An 18977-nucleotide genomic window follows, 5' to 3' on the forward strand; every position below is an offset into this window, starting at 1 on the left:
CGACTCTCAGTCCCCCCTCACTCACCATCTCTCAGTCCCCCTCACTCACCGACTCTCCGTCCCCCCTCACTCACCGACTCTCTGTCCCCCCTCACTCACCGACTCTCAGTCCCCCCTCACTCACCGACTCTCAGTACCCCCTCACTAAAGGACTCTCAGTTCCCCCTCACTCACCGACTCTCAATCCCCCCTCACTCACCGACTCTCAGTCCCCCCTCACTCACCGACTCTCAGTCCCCCCTCAATCACTGACTCTCAGTCCGCCCTCAGTCTCCGACTCTCAATCCCCCCACACTCACCGACTCTCAGTCCCCCCTCACTCACTGACTCTCAGTCCCCTCTCACTCACCGACTCTCTGTCCCCCTCCCTCACTGACTCTCAGTCCCCCCTCACTCACCGACTCTCAGTCCCCCTCCCTCACCGAATCTCAGTCCCCCCTCACTCACCGACGCTCAGTCCCCCCTCACTCACCGATTCTCAGTCCCCCCTCACTCACCGACTCTCAGTCCCCCCTCACACACTGACTCTCAGTCCCCCCTCAATCACCGACTCTCCGTCCCCCCTCACTCACCGACTCTCAGTCCCTATCACTCACCGACTCTCAGTCCCCCCTCACACACCGACTCTCAGTCCCCCCTCAATCACCGACTCTCCGTCCCCCCTCACTCACAGACTCTCAGTCCCCCCTCATTCACCGACTCTCAGTCCCCCTTCACTCACCGACGCTTAGTCACCCCTCACTCATCGACTCTCAGTCCCCCTAATTCATCGACTCAGTCCCCCCTCACTCACCCACTCTCAGTCCCCCTCACTCACCGACTCTCAGTCCCCCCTCACTCACCAACTCTCAATCCCCCCTCTCTCACCGGCTCTCAGTCCCCCTCACTCACCGACTCTCAGTCCCCCCTCACTCACTGATTCTCAGTCCCCCTAATTCATCGACTCAGTCCCCCCTCACTCACCCACTCTCAGTCCCCCTCACTCACCGACTCTCAGTCCCCCCTCACTCACCAACTCTCAATCCCCCCTCTCTCACCGGCTCTCAGTCCCCCTCACTCACCGACTCTCAGTCCCCCCTCACTCACCGACTCTCAGTCCCCCCTCACTCACCCACTCTCAGTCCCCCCTCACTCACCAACTCTCAGTTTTCCCTCACTCGCTGACTCTCAGTCCCTCCTCACTCACCGACTCTCAGTCCGCCCTCACTCACCGACTCTCAGTCCCCCACACTCACCGACTCTCAGTCCCCCCTCACTCACCAACTCTCAGTCCCCCCTCACTCACCGACTCTCAGTCCCCCCTCACTCACCATCTCTCAGTCCCCCTCACTCACCGACTCTCATTCCCCCCTCACTCACCGACTCTCTGTCCCCCCTCACTCACCGACTCTCAGTCCCCCCTCACTCACCGACTCTCAGTACCCCCTCACTCACGGACTCTCAGTTCCCCCTCACTCACCGACTCTCAGTCCCCCCTCACTCACCGACTCTCAGTCCCCCCTCACTCACCGACTCTCAGTTCCCCCTCACTCACTGACTCTCAGTCCCCCTCACCCACCGACTCTCAGTTTTCCCTCACTCGCTGACTCTCAGTCCCTCCTCACTCACCGACTCTCAGTCCGCCCTCACTCACCGACTCTCAGTCCCCCACACTCACCGACTCTCAGTCCCCCCTCACTCACCGACTCTCAGTCCCCCACACTCACCGACTCTCAGTCCCCCCTCACTCACCGACTCTCAGTCCCTCCTCACTCACGGACTCTCCGTCCCCCCTCACTCACCGACTCTCAGTACCCCCTCACTCACCGGCTCTCAGTCCCCCCTCACTCACCGACTCTCAGTCCCCCCTCATTCACCGACTCTCAGTCCCCCTTCACTCACCGACGCTTAGTCACCCCTCACTCATCGACTCTCAGTCCCCCTCACTCACCGACACTCAATCCCCCCTCTCTCACCGACTCTCAGTCCCCCTCGCTCACCGACTATCTGTACAACCTCAATCATACTCTCAGTCCCCCCTCACTCACTGATTCTCAGTCCCCCTAATTCATCGACTCAGTCCCCCCTCACTCACCCACTCTCAGTCCCCCTCACTCACCGACTCTCAGTCCCCCCTCACTCACCAACTCTCAATCCCCCCTCTCTCACCGGCTCTCAGTCCCCCTCACTCACCGACTCTCAGTCCCCCCTCACTCACCAACTCTCAGTCCCCCCTCACTCACCCACTCTCAGTCCCCCTCACTCACCGACTCTCAGTCCCCCCTCACTCACCAACTCTCAGTCCCCCCTCACTCACCGACACTCAGTCCCCCCTCACTCACCGACTCTCAGTCCCCCCTCACTCACCAACTCTCAGTTTTCCCTCACTCGCTGACTCTCAGTCCCTCCTCACTCACCGACTCTCAGTCCGCCCTCACTCACCGACTCTCAGTCCCCCACACTCACCGACTCTCAGTCCCCCCTCACTCACCAACTCTCAGTCCCCCCTCACTCACCGACTCTCAGTCCCCCCTCACTCACCATCTCTCAGTCCCCCTCACTCACCGACTCTCATTCCCCCCTCACTCACCGACTCTCTGTCCCCCCTCACTCACCGACTCTCAGTCCCCCCTCACTCACCGACTCTCAGTACCCCCTCACTCACGGACTCTCAGTTCCCCCTCACTCACCGACTCTCAATCCCCCCTCACTCACCGACTCTCAGTCCCCCCTCACTCACCGACTCTCAGTTCCCCCTCACTCACTGACTCTCAGTCCCCCTCACCCACCGACTCTCAGTTTTCCCTCACTCGCTGACTCTCAGTCCCTCCTCACTCACCGACTCTCAGTCCGCCCTCACTCACCGACTCTCAGTCCCCCACACTCACCGACTCTCAGTCCCCCCTCACTCACCGACTCTCAGTCCCCCACACTCACTGACTCTCAGTCCCCCCTCACTCACCGACTCTCAGTCCCTCCTCACTCACGGACTCTCCGTCCCCCCTCACTCACCGACTCTCAGTACCCCCTCACTCACCGGCTCTCAGTCCCCCCTCACTCACCGACTCTCAGTCCCCCCTCACTCACCGACTCTCAGTCCCCCCCTCACTCACTGACTCTCAGTCCCCCTCACTCACCGACTCTCAGCACCCCCTCACTCACCGACTCTCAGTCCCCCCTCACTCACCGACTCTCAGTCCCCCCGTCACTCACCGACTCTCAGTCCCCCTCACTCACCGACTCTCAGTCCCCCCTCACTTACCGACTCTCAGTCCCCCCTCACTCACCAACTCTCAGTACCCCTCACTCACCGACTCTCAGTCCCCCCTCACTCACCGACTCTCAGTCCCCCCTCACAGACCGACTCTCAGTCCCCCCTCACTCACCGACTCTCAGTCTCACCTCACTCACCGACTCTCAGTCCCTCCTCTCTCACCGACTCTCAGTCCCCCTCACTCACCGACTCTCAGTCCCCCCTCACTCACCGATTCAGTCTCCCTCTCACTCACCGACTCTCAGTCCCCCTCACTCACTGACACTCAGTCCCCCTCACTCACCGACTCTCAGTCCCCCCTCACTCACCGACTCTCAGTCCCGCTTCACTCACAGGCTCTCAGTGCCCCCTCACTCACCGACTCTCAGTCCCCCTCACTCACCGACTCTCAGTCCCCCCTCACTCACCGACTCTCAGTCCCCCTCACTCACCGACTCTCAGTCCCCCCTCACTCAACGACTCTCAGTCCCCCTCACCCACCGACTCTCAGTCCCCATCACTCACCGACACTCAGTCCCCCCTCACTCACCGACTCTCAGTCCCCCTCACTCACCGACTCAGTCCCCCTCACTCACAGGCTCTCAGTCCCACTCACTCACCGACTCTCAGTCCCCCCTCACTCACCGACTCTCAGTCCCCCTCACTCACCGACCCTCAGTCCCCCCTCACTCACCGACTCTCAGTCCCCCCTCACTCAGACTCTCAGTCCCCCTCACTCACCGACTCTCAGTCCCCCCTCACTGACCGACTCTCAGTCCCCCCTCACTCACCGACTCTCAGTCCCCCTCACTCACTGACTCTCAGTCCCCCCTCACTCACCGACTTTCAGTCCCCCCTCACTCACCGACTCTCAGTCCCCCCTCACTCACCGACTCTCAGTCCCCCCTCACTCACCGACTCTCAGTCCCCCCTCACTCACCGACTCAGTCCCCGTCACTCACCGACTCTCAGTCCCCCCTCCCTCACCGACTCGCAGTCCCCCTTCACTCACCGACTCTCAGTCCCCCCTCACTCAGCGACTCTCAGTCCCCCCTCAATCACTGATTCTCAGTCCCTCCTCACTCACCGACTCTCAGTCCACCCTCACTCACTGACTCTCAGTCCCCCCTCACTCACCGACTCTCAGTCCCCCTCACTCACCGATTCACTCCCTCTCTCACTCACCGACTCTCAGTCCCCCCTCACTCACCGACTCTCAGTCCCCCCTCACTCAACGACTCTCAGTCCCCCTCACCCACCGACTCTCAGTCCCCCTCACTCACCGACTCTCAGTCAACCCTCACTCACCGGCTCTCAGTCCCCCTCACTCACCGACTCAGTCCCCCTCACTCACAGGCTATCAGTCCCACTCACTCACCGACTCTCAGTCCCCATCACACACCGACTCTCAGTCCCCCCTCACTCACCGACTCTCAGTCCCCCTCACTCACCGACTCTCAGTCCCCCTCACTCACTAGCTCTCAGTTCCACTCAATCACCGACTCACAGTACCCCCTCACCCACCGACTCTCAGTCCCCCCTCACTCACCGACTCTCAGTCCCCTTCATTCACCGACTCTCAGTCCCCCCTCACTCACCGACTCACAGTACCCCCTCACTCACCGACTCTCAGTCCCCCCTCACTCACCGACTCTCAGTCCCCCCTCACTCACCGACTCTCAGTCCCCCCTCACTCACCGACTCTCAGTACCCCCTCACTCACTGACTCTCAGTCCCCTTCACTCACCGACTCTCAGTTTTCCCTCACTCGCTGACCCTCAGTCCCTCCTCACTCACCGACTCTCAGTCCCCCCTCACTCACCGACTCTCAGTCCCCCACACTCACCGACTCTCAGTCCCTCCTCACTCACGGACTCTCAGTCCCCCCTCACTCACCGACTCTCAGTTTTCCCTCACTCACCGACTCTCTGCCCGCCCTCACTCACTGACTCTCAGTCCCCCCTCTCTCACCGACTCTCAGTCCCCCTCACTCACCGTCTCTCAGTCCCCCCTCACTCACCGACTCTCAGTCCCCCCTCACTTACCGACTCTCAGTCCCCCCTCACTCACCGACTCTCAGTCCCTCCTCACTCACCAACTCTCAGTCCCCCCTCACTCACCGACTCTCAGTCCCCCCTCACTCATCGACTCTCAGTCCCCCTCACTCACCGGCTCTCAGTCCCCCCTCACTCACCGACTCTCAGTCCCCCCTCACTCACCGACTCTCAGTCCCCCTCACTCACGGACTCTCAGTCCCCCTCACTCACCGACTCTCAGTACCCCCTCACTCACCGACTCTCAGTCCCCCCTCACTCACAGATTCTCAGTCCCCCCTCACTCACCGACTCTCAGTCCCCCCTCACTCACCGACTCTCAGTCCCCCCTCACTCACCGACTCTCAGTCCCCCCTCACTCACCGACTCTCAGTCCCCCCTCACTCACTGACTCTCAGTCCCCTTTACTCACCGACTCTCAGTATTCCCTCACTCGCTGACTCTCAGTCCCTCCTCACTCACCGACTCTCAGTCCCCCCTCACTCACCGACTCTCAGTCCCCCACACTCACCGACTCTCAGTCCCTCCTCACTCACGGACTCTCAGTACCCTTTACTCACCGACTCTCAGTATTCCCTCACTCGCTGACTCTCAGTCCCTCCTCACTCACCGACTCTCAGTCCCCCTCACTCACCGATTCACTCCCTCTCTCACTCACCGACTCTCAGTCCCCCCTCACTCACCGACTCTCAGTCCCCCCTCACTCACCGACTCTCAGTCCCCCCTCACTCACTGACTCTCAGTCCCCTTTACTCACCGACTCTCAGTATTCCCTCACTCGCTGACTCTCAGTCCCTCCTCACTCACCGACTCTCAGTCCCCCCTCACTCACCGACTCTCAGTCCCCCACACTCACCGACTCTCAGTCCCTCCTCACTCACGGACTCTCAGTACCCCCTCACTCACCGACTCTCAGTACCCGCTCACTCAACGACTCTCAGTGCCCCCTCACACACCGACTCTCAGTTCCCCCTCACTCACTGACTCTCAGTCCCCTTTACTCACCGACTCTCAGTATTCCCTCACTCGCTGACTCTCAGTCCCTCCTCACTCACCGACTCTCAGTCCCCCCTCACTCACCGACTCTCAGTCCCCCACACTCACCGACTCTCAGTCCCTCCTCACTCACGGACTCTCAGTACCCCCTCACTCACCGACTCTCAGTTTTCCCTCACTCACCGACTCTCAGCCCCCCCTCACTCACCGACTCTCAGTACCCGCTCACTCACCGACTCTCAGTCCCCCCTCACTCACCGACTCTCAGTCCCCCCTCACTCACCGACTCTCAGTCCCCCCTCACTCACTGACTCTCAGTCCGCCCTCACTCACCGATTCAGTCCCTCTCTCACTCACCGACTCTCAGTCCCCCCTCACTCACCGACTCTCAGTCCGCCCTCCGTCTCCGACTCTCAATTCCCCTCACTCACCGACTCTCAGTCCCCCCTCACTCACCGACTCTCAGTCCCCCTCACTCACCGACTCAGTCCCCCTCACTCACAGGCTATCAGTCCCACTCACTCACCGACTCTCAGTGTCCCCTCACTCACCGACTCTCAGTCCCCCTCACACACCGACTCTCAGTCCCCCCTCACTCACCGACTCTCAGTCCCCCTCACTCACCGACTCTCAGTCCCCCTCACTCACTAGCTCTCAGTTCCACTCAATCACCGAATCACAGTACCCCCTCACTCACTGACTCTCAGTACCCCCTCACTCACCGACTCTCAGTCCCCCCTCACTCACCGACTCTCAGTCCCCCCTCACTCACCGACTCTCAGTCCCCTTCACTCACCGACTCTCAGTCCCCCCTCACTCATCGACTCACAGTACCCCCTCACTCACCGACTCTCAGTTCCCCCTCACTCACCGACTCTCAGTCCCCCCTCACTCACCGACTCTGAGTCCCCCCTCACTCACCGACTCTCAGTTCCCCCTCACTCACTGACTCTCAGGCCCCTTCACTCACCGACTCTCAGTTTTCCCTCACTCGCTGACCCTCAGTCCCTCCTCACTCACCGACTCTCAGTCCCCCCTCACTCACCGACTCTCAGTCCCCCACATTCACCGACTCTCAGTCCCTCCTCACTCACGTCTCTCAGTCCCCCCTCACTCACCGACTCTGTTTTCCCTCACTCACCGACTCTCAGCCCCCCCTCACTCACTGACTCTCAGTCCCCCCTCACTCACCGACTCTCAGTCCCCCTCACTCACCGTCTCTCAGTCCCCCCTCACTCACCGACTCTCAGTCCCCCCTCACTCACCGACTCTCAGTCCCACCTCACTCACCGACTCTCAGTCCCTCCTCACTCACCGACTCTCAGTCCCCCCTCACTCACCGACTCTCAGTCCCCCCTCACTCATCGACTCTCAGTCCCCCTCACTCACCGACTCTCAGTCCCCCCTCACTCACCGACTCTCAGTCCCCCCTCACTCACCGACTCTCAGTCCCCCTCACTCACGGACTCTCAGTCCCCCTCACTCACCGACTCTCAGTCCCCCCTCACTCACCGACTCTCAGTCCCCCCTCACTCACCGACTCTCAGTCCCCCCTCACTCACCGACTCTCAGTACCCCCTCACTCACCGACTCTCAGTCCCCCCTCACTCACCGACTCTCAGTCCCCCCTCACTCACCGACTCTCAGTCCCCCCTCACTCACTGACTCTCAGTCGCGTCACTCACCGACTCTCTGTCCCCCTCCCTCACTGACTCTCAGTCCCCCCTCACTCACCGACTCTCAGTCCCCCTCCCTCACCGAATCTCAGTCCCCCCTCACTCACCGACGCTCAGTCCCCCCTCACTCACCGACTCTCATACCCCCCGCACTCACCGACTCTCAGTCCCCCCTCACACACCGACTCTCAGTCCCCCCTCAATCACCGACTCTCCGTCCCCCCTCACTCACCGACTCTCAGTCCCCATCACTCACCGACTCTCAGTCCCCCCTCACACACCGACTCTCAGTCCCCCCTCAATCACCGACTCTCCCTCCCCCCTCACTCACAAACTCTCAGTCCCCCCTCCCTCACCGACTCTCAGTCCCCCCTCACTCACCGACTCTCTGTACACCCTCAATCAGACTCTCAGTCCCCCCTCACACACCGACTCTCAGTCCCCCCTCAATCACCGACTCTCCGTCCCCCCTCACTCACCGACTCTCAGTCCCCCCTCACACACCAACTCTCAGTCCCCCCTCACTCACCGACTCTCAGTGCCCCCTCACTCACCGACTCTCAGTCCGCCCTCACTCACCGACTCTCAGTACCCCCTCACTCACCGACTCTCAGTCCTCCCTCACTCACCGACTCTCAGTCCCTCCTCACTCACCGACCCTCTGTCCCCCCTCACTCACCGACTCTCAGTCCCCACTCACTCACCGACTCTCAGTCCCCCCTCACTCACAGACTCAGTCCCCCCTCACTCACCGACTCTCAGTCCCCCCTCACTCACCGACTCTCAGTCCGCCCTCACTCACCGACTCTCAGTCCCCCCTCACTCACCGACTCTCAGTCCCCGTCACTCACCGACTCTCAGTCCGCCCTCACTCACCGAATCTCAGTCCCACTCACTCATCGACTCTCAGTCCCCCCTCACAGACCGACTCTCAGTCCCCCCTCACTCACCGACTCTCAGTCCCACCTCACTCACCGACTCTCAGTCCCCCTCACTCACCGACTCTCAGTCCCCCCTCACTCACCGATTCAGTCCCCCTCTCACTCACCGACTCTCAGTCCCCCTCACTCACTGACACTCAGTCCCCCTCACTCACCGACTCTCAGTCCCCCCTCACTCAACGACTCTCAGTCCCGCTTCATTCACAGGCTCTCTGTCCCCCCACACTCACCGACTCTCAGACCCCCCTCACTCACCGACTCTCCGTCCCCCCTCACTCACCGACTCTCAGTCCCCCCTCACTCACCGACTCTCAGTCCCCCCTCACTCACCGACTCTCAGTCCCCCTCACTCACCGACTCTCAGTCCCCCCTCACTCACCGACTCTCAGTCCCCCCTCACTCACCGACTCTCAGTCCCCCCTCACTCAACGACTCTCAGTCCCCCTCACCCACCGAATCTCAGTCCCCCTCACTCACCGACTCTCAGTCCCCCCTCACTCACCGACTCTCAGTCCCCCTCACTCACCGACTCAGTCCCCCTCACTCAGAGGCTCTCAGTCCCACTCACTCACCGACTCTCAGTGTCCCCTCACTCACCGACTCTCAGTCCCCCTCACACACCGACTCTCAGTCCGCCCTCACTCACCGACTCTCAGTCCCCCTCACTCACCGACTCTCAGTCCCCCCTCACACACCGACTCTCAGTCCCCCCTCAATCACCGACTCTCCCTCCCCCCTCACTCACAAACTCTCAGTCCCCCCTCACTCACCGACTCTCAGTCCCCCTTCACTCACCGACGCTTAGTCACCCCTCCCTCACCGACTCTCAGTCCCCCCTCACTCACCGACTCTCTGTACACCCTCAATCAGACTCTCAGTCCCCCCTCACTCACTGACTCTCAGTCCCCCCTCACACACCGACTCTCAGTCCCCCCTCAATCACCGACTCTCCGTCCCCCCTCACTCACCGACTCTCAGTCCCCCCTCACACACCAACTCTCAGTCCCCCCTCACTCACCGACTCTCAGTGCCCCCTCACTCACCGACTCTCAGTCCGCCCTCACTCACCGACTCTCAGTACCCCCTCACTCACCGACTCTCAGTCCTCCCTCACTCACCGACTCTCAGTCCCTCCTCACTCACCGACCCTCTGTCCCCCCTCACTCACCGACTCTCAGTCCCCACTCACTCACCGACTCTCAGTCCCCCCTCACTCACAGACTCAGTCCCCCCTCACTCACCGACTCTCAGTCCCCCCTCACTCACCGACTCTCAGTCCGCCCTCACTCACCGACTCTCAGTCCCCCCTCACTCACCGACTCTCAGTCCCCGTCACTCACCGACTCTCAGTCCGCCCTCACTCACCGAATCTCAGTCCGACTCACTCATCGACTCTCAGTCCCCCCTCACAGACCGACTCTCAGTCCCCCCTCACTCACCGACTCTCAGTCCCACCTCACTCACCGACTCTCAGTCCCCCTCACTCACCGACTCTCAGTCCCCCCTCACTCTCCGATTCAGTCCCCCTCTCACTCACCGACTCTCAGTCCCCCTCACTCACTGACACTCAGTCCCCCTCACTCACCGACTCTCAGTCCCCCCTCACTCAACGACTCTCAGTCCCGCTTCATTCTCAGGCTCTCTGTCCCCCCACACTCACCGACTCTCAGACCCCCCTCACTCACCGACTCTCCGTCCCCCCTCACTCACCGACTCTCAGTCCCCCCTCACTCACCGACTCTCAGTCCCCCCTCACTCACCGACTCTCAGTCCCCCTCACTCACCGACTCTCAGTCCCCCCTCACTCACCGACTCTCAGTCCCCCCTCACTCACCGACTCTCAGTCCCCCCTCACTCAACGACTCTCAGTCCCCCTCACCCACCGAATCTCAGTCCCCCTCACTCACCGACTCTCAGTCCCCCCTCACTCACCGACTCTCAGTCCCCCTCACTCACCGACTCAGTCCCCCTCACTCAGAGGCTCTCAGTCCCACTCACTCACCGACTCTCAGTGTCCCCTCACTCACCGACTCTCAGTCCCCCTCACACACCGACTCTCAGTCCCCCCTCACTCACCGACTCTCAGTCCCCCTCACTCACCGACTCTCAGTCCCCCTCACTCACTAGCTCTCAGTTCCACTCACTCACCGACTCACAGTGCCCCCTCACTCACCGACTCTCAGTCCCACCTCACTCACCGACTCTCAGTCCCCCCTCACTCACCGACTCTCAGTCCCCCCTCACTCACCGACTCTCAGTCCCCCTCACCCACCGACTCTCAGTCCCCCTCACTCACCGACCCTCTGTCCCCCCTCACTCACCGACTCTCAGTCCCCCCTCACTCACCGACTCTCAGTCCCCCCTCACTCACAGACTCAGTCCCCCCTCACTCACCGACTCTCAGTCCCCCCTCACTCACCGACTCTCAGTCCACCCTCACTCACCGACTCTCAGTCCCCCCTCACTCACCGACTCTCAGTCCCCGTCACTCACCGACTCTCAGTCCGCCCTCACTCACCGAATCTCAGTCCCACTCACTCATCGACTCTCAGTCCCCCCTCACAGACCGACTCTGTCCCCCCTCACTCACCGACTCTCAGTCCCACCTCACTCACCGACTCTCAGTCCCCCTCACTCACCGACTCTCAGTCCCCCCTCACTCACCGATTCAGTCCCCCTCTCACTCACCGACTCTCAGTCCCCCTCACTCACTGACACTCAGTCCCCCTCACTCACCGACTCTCAGTCCCCCCTCACTCAACGACTCTCAGTCCCGCTTCATTCACAGGCTCTCTGTCCCCCCACACTCACCGACTCTCAGACCCCCCTCACTCACCGACTCTCCGTCCCCCCTCACTCACCGACTCTCAGTCCCCCCTCACTCACCGACTCTCAGTCCCCCCTCACTCACCGACTCTCAGTCCCCCTCACTCACCGACTCTCAGTCCCCCCTCACTCACCGACTCTCAGTCCCCCCTCACTCACCGACTCTCAGTCCCCCCTCACTCAACGACTCTCAGTCCCCCTCACCCACCGAATCTCAGTCCCCCTCACTCACCGACTCTCAGTCCCCCCTCACTCACCGACTCTCAGTCCCCCTCACTCACCGACTCAGTCCCCCTCACTCAGAGGCTCTCAGTCCCACTCACTCACCGACTCTCAGTGTCCCCTCACTCACCGACTCTCAGTCCCCCTCACACACCGACTCTCAGTCCCCCCTCACTCACCGACTCTCAGTCCCCCTCACTCACCGACTCTCAGTCCCCCTCACTCACTAGCTCTCAGTTCCACTCACTCACCGACTCACAGTGCCCCCTCACTCACCGACTCTCAGTCCCCCCTCACTCACCGACTCTCAGTCCCCCCTCACTCACCGACTCTCAGTCCCCCCTCACTCACCGACTCTCAGTCCCCCCTCACTCACCGACTCTCAGTCCCCCTCACTCACCGACTCTCAGTCCCCCCTCACTCACCGACTCACAGTCCCCCCTCACTCACCGACTCTCAGTCCCCCCTCGCTCACCGACTCTCAGTCCCCCTCACCCACCGAATCTCAGTCCCCCTCAGTCACCGACTCTCAGTCCCCCCTCACTCACCGACTCTCAGTCCCCCCTCACTCACCGACTCTCAGTCCCCCCTCACGCACCGACTCTCAGTCCCCCCTCACTCACCGACTCTCAGTCCCCCTCACCTACCGACTCTCAGTCCCCCTCACTCACCGACCCTCTGTCCCCCCTCACTCACCGACTCTCAGTCCCCCCTCACTCACCGACTCTCAGTCCCCCCTCACTCACAGACTCAGTCCCCCCTCACTCACCGACTCTCAGTCTCCCCTCACTCACCGACTCTCAGTCCACCCTCACTCACCGACTCTCAGTCCCCCCTCACTCACCGACTCTCAGTCCCCGTCACTCACCGACTCTCAGTCCGCCCTCACTCACCGAATCTCAGTCCCACTCACTCATCGACTCTCAGTCCCCCCTCACAGACCGACTCTCAGTCCCCCCTCACTCACCGACTCTCAGTCCCACCTCACTCACCGACTCTCAGTCCCCCTCACTCACCGACTCTCAGTCCCCCCTCACTCACCGATTCAGTCCCCCTCTCACTCACCGACTCTCAGTCCCCCTCACTCACTGACACTCAGTCCCCCTCACTCACCGACTCTCAGTCCCCCCTCACTCAACGACTCAGTCCCGCTTCATTCACAGGCTCTCTGTCCCCCCACACTCACCGACTCTCAGACCCCCCTCAGTCACCGACTCTCCGTCCCCCCTCACTCACCGACTCTCAGTCCCCCCTCACTCACCGACTCTCAGTCCCCCCTCACTCACCGACTCTCAGTCCCCCTCACTCACCGACTCTCAGTCCCCCCTCACTCAACGACTCTCAGTCCCCCCTCACTCACCGAATCTCAGTCCCCCTCACTCACCGACTCTCAGTCCCCCCTCACTCACCGACTCTCAGTCCCCCTCACTCACCGACTCAGTCCCCCTCACTCAGAGGCTCTCAGTCCCACTCACTCACCGACTCTCAGTGTCCCCTCACTCACCGACTCTCAGTCCCCCTCACACACCGACTCTCAGTCCCCCCTCACTCACAGACTCAGTCCCCCCTCACTCACCGACTCTCAGTCCCCCCTCACTCACCGACTCTCAGTCCCCCCTCACTCACCGACTCTCAGTCCCCCCTCACTCACCGACTCTCAGTCCCCGTCACTCACCGACTCTCAGTCCGCCCTCACTCACCGAATCTCAGTCCCACTCACTCATCGACTCTCAGTCCCCCCTCACAGACCGACTCTCAGTCCCCCCTCACTCACCGACTCTCAGTCCCACCTCACTCACCGACTCTCAGTCCCCCTCACTCACCGACTCTCAGTCCCCCCTCACTCACCGATTCAGTCCCCCTCTCACTCACCGACTCTCAGTCCCCCTCACTCACTGACACTCAGTCCCCCTCACTCACCGACTCTCAGTCCCCCCTCACTCAACGACTCTCAGTCCCGCTTCATTCACAGGCTCTCTGTCCCACCACACTCACCGACTCTCAGACCCCCCTCACTCACCGACTCTCCGTCCCCCCTCACTCACCGACTCTCAGTCCCCCCTCACTCACCGACTCTCAGTCCCCCCTCACTCACCGACTCTCAGTCCCCCTCACTCACCGACTCTCAGTCCCCCCTCACTCACCGACTCTCAGTCCCCCCTCACTCACCGACTCTCAGTCCCCCCTCACTCAACGACTCTCAGTCCCCCTCACCCACCGAATCTCAGTCCCCCTCACTCACCGACTCTCAGTCCCCCCTCACTCACCGACTCTCAGTCCCCCTCACTCACCGACTCAGTCCCCCTCACTCAGAGGCTCTCAGTCCCACTCACTCACCGACTCTCAGTGTCCCCTCACTCACCGACTCTCAGTCCCCCTCACACACCGACTCTCAGTCCCCCCTCACTCACCGACTCTCAGTCCCCCTCACTCACCGACTCTCAGTCCCCCTCACTCACTAGCTCTCAGTTCCACTCACTCACCGACTCACAGTGCCCCCTCACTCACCGACTCTCAGTCCCCCCTCACTCACCGACTCTCAGTCCCCCCTCACTCACCGACTCTCAGTCCCCCCTCACTCACCGACTCTCAGTCCCCCTCACCCACCGACTCTCAGTCCCCCTCACTCACCGACCCTCTGTCCCCCCTCACTCACCGACTCTCAGTCCCCCCTCACTCACCGACTCTCAGTCCCCACTCACTCACAGACTCAGTCCCCCCTCACTCACCGACTCTCAGTCCCCCCTCACTCACCGACTCTCAGTCCACCCTCACTCACCGACTCTCAGTCCCCCCTCACTCACCGAATCTCAGTCCCACTCACTCATCGACTCTCAGTCCCCCCTCACAGACCGACTCTCAGTCCCCCCTCACTCACCGACTCTCAGTCCCACCTCACTCACCGACTCTCAGTCCCCCTCACTCACCGACTCTCAGTCCCCCCTCACTCACCGATTCAGTCCCCCTCTCACTCACCGACTCTCAGTCCCCCTCACTCACTGACACTCAGTCCCCCTCACTCACCGACTCTCAGTCCCCCCTCACTCAACGACTCTCAGTCCCGCTTCATTCACAGGCTCTCTGTCCCCCCACACTCACCGACTCTCAGACCCCCCTCACTCACCGACTCTCCGTCCCCCCTCACTCACCGACTCTCAGTCCCCCCTCACTCACCGACTCTCAGTCCCCCCTCACTCACCGACTCTCAGTCCCCCTCACTCACCGACTCTCAGTCCCCCCTCACTCACCGACTCTCAGTCCCCCCTCACTCACCGACTCTCAGTCCCCCCTCACTCAACGACTCTCAGTCCCCCTCACCCACCGAATCTCAGTCCCCCTCACTCACCGACTCTCAGTCCCCCCTCACTCACCGACTCTCAGTCCCCCTCACTCACCGACTCAGTCCCCCTCACTCAGAGGCTCTCAGTCCCACTCACTCACCGACTCTCAGTGTCCCCTCACTCACCGACTCTCAGTCCCCCTCACACACCGACTCTCAGTCCCCCCTCACTCACCGACTCTCAGTCCCCCTCACTCACCGACTCTCAGTCCCCCTCACTCACTAGCTCTCAGTTCCACTCACTCACCGACTCACAGTGCCCCCTCACTCAATGACTCTCAGTCCCCCCTCACTCACCGACTCTCAGTCCCCCCTCACTCACCGACTCTCAGTCCCCCCTCACTCACCGACTCTCAGTCCCCCTCACTCACCGACTCTCAGTCCCCCCTCACTCACCGACTCACAGTCCCCCCTCACTCACCGACTCTCAGTCCCCCCTCGCTCACCGACTCTCAGTCCCCCTCACCCACCGAATCTCAGTCCCCCTCAGTCACCGACTCTCAGTCCCCCCTCACTCACCGACTCTCAGTCCCCCCTCACTCACCGACTCTCAGTCCCCCCTCACTCACCGACTCTCAGTCCCCCCTCACTCACCGACTCTCAGTCCCCCTCACCCACCGACTCTCAGTCCCCCTCACTCACCGACCCTCTGTCCCCCCTCACTCACCGACTCTCAGTCCCCCCTCACTCACCGACTCTCAGTCCCCCCTCACTCACAGACTCAGTCCCCCCTCACTCACCGACTCTCAGTCCGCCCTCACTCACCGACTCTCAGTCCCCCCTCACTCACCGACTCTCAGTCCCCGTCACTCACCGACTCTCAGTCCGCCCTCACTCACCGAATCTCAGTCCCACTCACTCATCGACTCTCAGTCCCCCCTCACAGACCGACTCTCAGTCCCCCCTCACTCACCGACTCTCAGTCCCACCTCACTCACCGACTCTCAGTCCCCCTCACTCACCGACTCTCAGTCCCCCCTCACTCACCGATTCAGTCCCCCTCTCACTCACCGACTCTCAGTCCCCCTCACTCACTGACACTCAGTCCCCCTCACTCACCGACTCTCAGTCCCCCCTCACTCAACGACTCTCAGTCCCGCTTCATTCACAGGCTCTCTGTCCCCCCACACTCACCGACTCTCAGACCCCCCTCACTCACCGACTCTCCGTCCCCCCTCACTCACCGACTCTCAGTCCCCCCTCACTCACCGACTCTCAGTCCCCCCTCACTCACCGACTCTCAGTCCCCCTCACTCACCGACTCTCAGTCCCCCCTCACTCACCGACTCTCAGTCCCCCCTCACTCACCGACTCTCAGTCCCCCCTCACTCAACGACTCTCAGTCCCCCTCACCCACCGAATCTCAGTCCCCCTCACTCACCGACTCTCAGTCCCCCCTCACTCACCGACTCTCAGTCCCCCTCACTCACCGACTCAGTCCCCCTCACTCAGAGGCTCTCAGTCCCACTCACTCACCGACTCTCAGTGTCCCCTCACTCACCGACTCTCAGTCCCCCTCACACACCGACTCTCAGTCCCCCCTCACTCACCGACTCTCAGTCCCCCTCACTCACCGACTCTCAGTCCCCCTCACTCACTAGCTCTCAGTTCCACTCTCTCACCGACTCACAGTGCCCCCTCACTCACCGACTCTCAGTCCCCCCTCACTCACCGACTCTCAGTCCCCCCTCACTCACCGACTCTCAGTCCCCCCTCACTCACCGACTCTCAGTCCCCCTCACCCACCGACTCTCAGTCCCCCTCACTCACCGACCCTCTGTCCCCCCTCACTCACCGACTCTCAGTCCCCCCTCACTCACCGACTCTCAGTCCCCACTCACTCACAGACTCAGTCCCCCCTCACTCACCGACTCTCAGTCCCCCCTCACTCACCGACTCTCAGTCCACCCTCACTCACCGACTCTCAGTCCCCCCTCACTCACCGACTCTCAGTCCCCGTCACTCACCGACTCTCAGTCCGCCCTCACTCACCGAATCTCAGTCCCACTCACTCATCGACTCTCAGTCCCCCCTCACAGACCGACTCTCAGTCCCCCCTCACTCACCGACTCTCAGTCCCACCTCACTCACCGACTCTCAGTCCCCCTCACTCACCGACTCTCAGTCCCCCCTCACTCACCGATTCAGTCCCCCTCTCACTCACCGACTCTCAGTCCCCCTCACTCACTGACACTCAGTCCCCCTCACTCACCGACTCTCAGTCCCCCCTCACTCAACGACTCTCAGTCCCGCTTCATTCACAGGCTCTCTGTCCCCCCACACTCACCGACTCTCAGACCCCCCTCACTCACCGACTCTCCGTCCCCCCTCACTCACCGACTCTCAGTCCCCCCTCACTCACCGACTCTCAGTCCCCCCTCACTCACCGACTCTCAGTCCCCCTCACTCACCGACTCTCAGTCCCCCCTCACTCACCGACTCTCAGTCCCCCCTCACTCACCGACTCTCAGTCCCCCCTCACTCAACGACTCTCAGTCCCCCTCACCCACCGAATCTCAGTCCCCCTCACTCACCGACTCTCAGTCCCCCCTCACTCACCGACTCTCAGTCCCCCTCACTCACCGACTCAGTCCCCCTCACTCAGAGGCTCTCAGTCCCACTCACTCACCGACTCTCAGTGTCCCCTCACTCACCGACTCTCAGTCCCCCTCACACACCGACTCTCAGTCCCCCCTCACTCACCGACTCTCAGTCCCCCTCACTCACCGACTCTCAGTCCCCCTCACTCACTAGCTCTCAGTTCCACTCACTCACCGACTCACAGTGCCCCCTCACTCACCGACTCTCAGTCCCCCCTCACTCACCGACTCTCAGTCCCCCCTCACTCACCGACTCTCAGTCCCCCCTCACTCACCGACTCTCAGTCCCCCCTCACTCACCGACTCTCAGTCCCCCTCACTCACCGACTCTCAGTCCCCCCTCACTCACCGACTCACAGTCCCCCCTCGCTCACCGACTCTCAGTCCCCCCTCGCTCACCGACTCTCAGTCCCCCCTCACTCACCGACTCTCAGTCCCCCCTCACTCACCGACTCTCAGTCCCCCCTCACTCACCGACTCTCAGTCCCCCCTCACTCACCGACTCTCAGTCCCCCTCACCCACCGACTCTCAGTCCCCCTCACTCACCGACCCTCTGTCCCCCCTCACTCACCGACTCTCAGTCCCCCCTCACTCACCGACTCTCAGTCCCCCCTCACTCACAGACTCAGTCCCCCCTCACTCACCGACTCTCAGTCCCCCCTCACTCACCGACTCTCAGTCCCCCCTCACTCACCGACTCTCAGTCCCCGTCACTCACCGACTCTCAGTCCGCCCTCACTCACCGAATCTCAGTCCCACTCACTCATCGACTCTCAGTCCCCCCTCACAGACCGACTCTCAGTCCCCCCTCACTCACCGACTCTCAGTCCCACCTCACTCACCGACTCTCAGTCCCCCTCACTCACCGACTCTCAGTCCCCCCTCACTCACCGATTCAGTCCCCCTCTCACTCACCGACTCTCAGTCCCCCTCACTCACTGACACTCAGTCCCCCTCACTCACCGACTCTCAGTCCCCCCTCACTCAACGACTCAGTCCCGCTTCATTCACAGGCTCTCTGTCCCCCCACACTCACCGACTCTCAGACCCCCCTCAGTCACCGACTCTCCGTCCCCCCTCAGTCACCGA

This window comes from Somniosus microcephalus, unplaced genomic scaffold (assembly GCF_052327205.1).
Source record: "Somniosus microcephalus isolate GS21.2 unplaced genomic scaffold, FLI_Smic_1.0 unresolved_chr1, whole genome shotgun sequence".
In the NCBI taxonomy this organism is placed as follows: domain Eukaryota; kingdom Metazoa; phylum Chordata; class Chondrichthyes; order Squaliformes; family Somniosidae; genus Somniosus; species Somniosus microcephalus.